The 4910-nt window shown below is 47.9% G+C and overlaps 1 pseudogene; it reads right to left on the bottom strand.

Moving 5' to 3' along the window:
- Positions 1–238: 238 nt before the first annotated feature.
- Positions 239–4391, bottom strand: LOC134808417 (cell division cycle protein 27 homolog; annotated as a pseudogene).
- Between the last annotated feature and the right edge of the window lie 519 nt (positions 4392–4910).

Here is a 4910-nt window from a genome sequence, read left to right as displayed (position 1 = left end):
AGAGGGGACCGGGAGGGGAGACGTCCTGACCGGCGATGAGTTCCCTAGGCTCTGGCCACCCCACCCATGCCCCACGTCCCACGTCCCGGGCACCCGCGGGACACCGCCGCTTGATCCCCTCCTCTGTCCACAGCCGGCCCCACCCCACCACGCAACCCACGCACACACGCTGGAGGTTCCAAAAGCACACGGTGTGAATAGAGCCTGACGGAGCGAGAGCCCATTTCACGAGGTGGGAGGGGTGGGGGTGGGGTGGGTTGGGGGTTGTGGGGTCTGTGGAGAGCCCGATTCTCCCTCTTGGGTGGCTACAGGCCAGAAATGAATATCGCTTCTTGGGCGGAGGGGCTTCCTTAGGCCATCACCGCTTGCGGGACTACCTCTCAAACCCTCCCTTGAGGCCACAAAATAGATTCCACCCCACCCATCGACGTTTCCCCCCGGGTGCTGGATGTATCCTGTCAAGAGACCTGAGCCTGACACCATCGAATTAAACACCTTTACTGGCTTGGTGGGTTTGTTTGTTTCTGAGATGGAGTCTTGCTCTGTCCCCCAGGCTGGAGTGCAGCGGCGTGATCTCAGCTCACTGGAACCTCTGCCTCCTGGGTTCAAGTGATTCTCCTGTCTCAGCGCCACCATGGCCGGCTCATATTTTTTTTTTTTTTTTTTTTTTTTTTTTTTTTTTTTTTTTAGTAGACACGGGGTTTCACCCTCTTTCATTGGTTTTCACTGGAGATTCCAGATTCGAACCACACCTCATTCTGTGCCACAGAGAGACTTCTTCTTCTTCTTCTTCTTCTTTTTTTTAAGTGCAACGCAACATGTCTGCCTTATTTGAGTGGCTTCCTATATCATTATAATTGTGTTATAGATGAAGAAAAGGTATTAAACACTGTGCTAATGATAGCGAAAGTGAAGACAAAAGAAAGGCTATCCATTTTGTGGTTAGAATAAAGTTGCTCAGTATTTAGAGCTACCTAAATACGTCAGCATTTACACTCTTCCTAGTCAAAGCTGGCCGATCTGAATAATCCTCCTTGAAACACAATTTTTGATAGGGTTAAGATTTTTTTAAGAATGCGACTCCTGCAAAAGAGCTGAACAGACAATACACATTTAAAAACATCACAACACAAGGATCAACCAGACTTGGGAAAAAATCGAAAACGACACAAGTCTTATGAAGAACTGAGTTCTTAAAATAGGACGGAGAACATAGCCATCGGAAGAGAAGGCAGTATTGGCAAGTTGATTGTGACGTTGGTCAGCAGTAGCTGGCACTATCTTTTTGGCCATCTTTCGGGCCACGTAACTACTACAGCAAAATGAGATATGATCCATTGAACAACATATTCGCAAATCAAAAAATGTTTCCGTAATATAATGCTTCAGATTTAGAAGCAAATCAAATGATAGAACGCCACTGCTGTAATAAGTCACCCCAAAGACCACCGTATCTGACAAAATAACTACCACAGGGTTACGACTTCAGAATTATACTTTCTCTTGATATTTACTTATGTATGTATTTATTTTTTTAATGTATTTCTCTTGAGACGGCGTCTCGCTCTGTCGCCCAGGCTGGAGTGCAATGGTGTGATCTCGGCTCACTGCAACCGCCACCTCTCCGGGTTCAAGCGATTCTCCTGCCTCAGCCTCCCGAGTAGCTGGGACTACAGGTGCCCACCACCACGCCCAGCTAATCTTTACACTTTTAATAGAGACGGGGTTTCACCGTGTTGGCCCGGATGGTCTCGATCTCTTGACCTCGTGACCCGCCCGCCTCGGCCTCCCAAAGTGCTGGGATGACAGGCGTGAGCCACTGCGCCCGGCCTTCTCTTGACGTTTAAACTATGAAGTCAGTCCAGAAAAATGCAATCAATGTCAACGGTGAGTATGCTGTTGAGGCAGAGGGAGGACCACACTTTCTCATGTCTTATTCAGTTGATCACAATAGGACCTAGGTAGTAATTTCCTATGTGCCCACTTATACACGAGTACAAAAGAGTAAAACAGAGAGACCGCTACATGAAAGGGTACGTGAAGTTCTTCATAGTAACTCCGTAAACTGGAACACTGTCAAAAAGCAGCAGCTCGTGAGTTGTTTCCATCTATTTTTCTATTCTCCAATAAGTGAACTATGCTATTCCTTTCCAATCTCCCAAGCGCTCCTTGTCCCCATCACCACTTCGGTGCTCGAAGAAAAAGTAACGAATCAAGTCACACAACTAAAGAAACACATACACGAACCAAAGACAACTACAGCGTCTGCAAAAGTTTGCTAGAAGACTGAAACTGTTGAGTATAAGGATCTGGTATTCTAGGATCATGAGTTCATTTCAGAGTTTGTTCAAGACATACGTTTCATAAGGAAACATCTTAGTTAGAAGTTATTCAGCACTATGTACCATCCCTAAGTATTTTTAACCAAATTCGTGACAATAAAGAGCTATCTAACCAGAAAAACTAGCGAGTACCGGCACCATCCATAGGGCTTTGTCTTTACACTTCATTACCACTTACCATGCCTTACAATGTCTGGGATTGACCCTGATAGCATTTCGAAAACAAGCTGATGCTTTGTCCAATTCTTCAGTGAAGACAAGCTCACGCCCTAATGCACTATAGGCATAAGCATCATTTGGATCCACTTCGAGAGTTCTCTGGAAGAATTGAATCGCAATATCGTGTTCCCGTTGCAGACCGAAACAGTTCCCTGCAGCACACCAGGCCTCTGGCTGGCGAAGTTTTATCCCTGTCTGTGAAGTCTTTGGACAGAACTGAAAGAGCAACATCTTTCGGAGGATGCCAAAGTGTTGTAGAGCAGATCTCCATGCCTTCGACTCTGTAATTCTCAATCCTTCTAACCTCTGAGAATTTTCTTTCAGCTTGCGTGGACTCTGAAAGTTTAAAATAGGCCCTTCCAATTTGGCACGGTACCCAACCGGTATTGCGGTGGTGAGAAGCTAGATGGCTCAAGATACTGACTGACAGCTTCTTTGCCGTGGTGAGAACACAAAGCTAAATAACCTTTCCCCCTTTCACGAGGAAGGCTCATCAAGCCTTCCGCTGCTGCTGCTTTTTGTAGATTAAAAGCCTGAATCTGAGGCGCGATTGCGGCTATTTTCCCTTCTGGAATGATGGAAGAGTCCAATTTTGTCACTTCCATGGCTATCACTTATGTTCGGTGGAGTTATTCCTCCTTTATTAGCTTTACTTTTTGTTTTTCTGTTTGGGATTTTAGGTGGAAACTTCCCTTTTAATTTTCTCCTATTCTCCTCGGTTGTGGAGCTGTCACTAGTCAAGAGTCGTGAATTTCTTCGAGGCGGTGCATTTGGGGGAGATGCCATAGTGGGGCTCAATACCTGAGGTGTTGCCCTTGTCGGCGCACCAGAACTTTGTGTTTTTGCAAGAATTGGGGTTACCTTTCGGCTCTTTCCCCTCTGCGAGAAGACAGACTGTGTTCCGGTTTGGCCGATTCTGGCAACAGACTTTTTTGAAGGGGCTCCGGTGGATGGCACGTCAACGACAGAAGGTGTCTAATACCAGTGCAGTTTTGTCCATAGGATCCGTCTCCGGGACTTGGGGCTTCTAATGGCAAAATGCCAACGCTTGGGGCTCATGGACTAACTGCTGCTGGTCCTCCTAATACACTTCGACCAGTTTTTGGTTTATGTTGAACCTGTTTAGATCATATGGAAGTTCCTGTTCCCAGTGGGACAGTATCAGGTGAAAGGACAGCTGAATCGATAGAAGACACTGGGGAGTCTGTATTCAAGGAGTACTTTGAATTGGAAGATTCTCAATTCAATCCGTTTAATTCAACGGTGTCCTGGGGTGTTTCCGTAAGAACGGTCTCAGGCTGTCTGTGACATAAACTAGGACGAGGTCCCAGTGTTTTGGCGCAACACTTGGACAGGCAGTTGCTAAAGCTCTCTAGAGATGTGAATCAAAATGTTTGGTCAGGATCTGGCTTTTCCCCCCTGTTTCACATCATGATTCAAAGGGACACCGGAGGAAAGGATTTCAACGAAGGCTCTTTTGGTCACATTCTGATCCTTTGGTAAGCCGATCTGCCTTGCAATATACATGTCCCAACGATGGACGGGGAAAGCGAGCTGAATCAGCAAACTCAGGAACAATAATATCATCATGGCTTTTCTGCTTATGAAACACTCCACCCGATAAGATTTGATCCCCTTCTGCAAGCTTGCTGAGATCAACACAACATTTCGCAAGCAGGTATTTGCATTGCGGTGTAGTACAACTGTGTCCTTTCCAGAGTCTATATGTTTTATAGGCCTTTCCTGAGCGGTAAGAAGAGGTTGCCAGTAAAAACAAGGCTTCTTCTGAGTGTACTTCTGCATAGAGGCGTTCTGCGAGGAAAACCGCATCTCGGTAGGCATAGTGGCTTCGTGCTTGCCATATAGCAGCCTGGACGGGTCCCTGCAGCACCGCCATCCTCGAGGCTCAGGCCCACTTTCTGCAGTGCCTCAGGCACCGCCCCCCCACCCCCCCACCCCCCACCCCCATAGCGGCTCCGGCCCGGCCAGCCCCGGCTCATTTAAAGTCACCAGCGACCGTTACCGACCGTTTACCGTGGGATGGGGGAGTCCGAGCCAGAATGACTTCTTTATCCTGCCGACTCTGGAAAGCCCGGCCCCTTGTGATCCATTGCAAACCGAGAGTCACCTCGTGTTTAGAACACGGATCCACTCCCAAGTTCAGTGGGGGGATGTGAGGGATGTGGCAGGTAGGACGAAGGACTCTCTTCCTTCTGATTCGGTCTGCACAGTGGGGCCTAGGGCTGGAGCTCTCTCTGTGCGGACCGCTGACTCCCTCTACCTTGGGTTCCATCGGCCCCACCCTGGAACGCGGGCCTTGGCAGATTCTGGCCCTTCCTGGCCCTTCAG

This window comes from Pan troglodytes, chromosome 15 (genome assembly GCF_028858775.2).
Source record: "Pan troglodytes isolate AG18354 chromosome 15, NHGRI_mPanTro3-v2.0_pri, whole genome shotgun sequence".
NCBI lineage: Eukaryota > Metazoa > Chordata > Mammalia > Primates > Hominidae > Pan > Pan troglodytes.
Note: the sequence above shows the minus strand (reverse complement) of the source record. Positions and strands in the feature narration are given on the sequence as shown.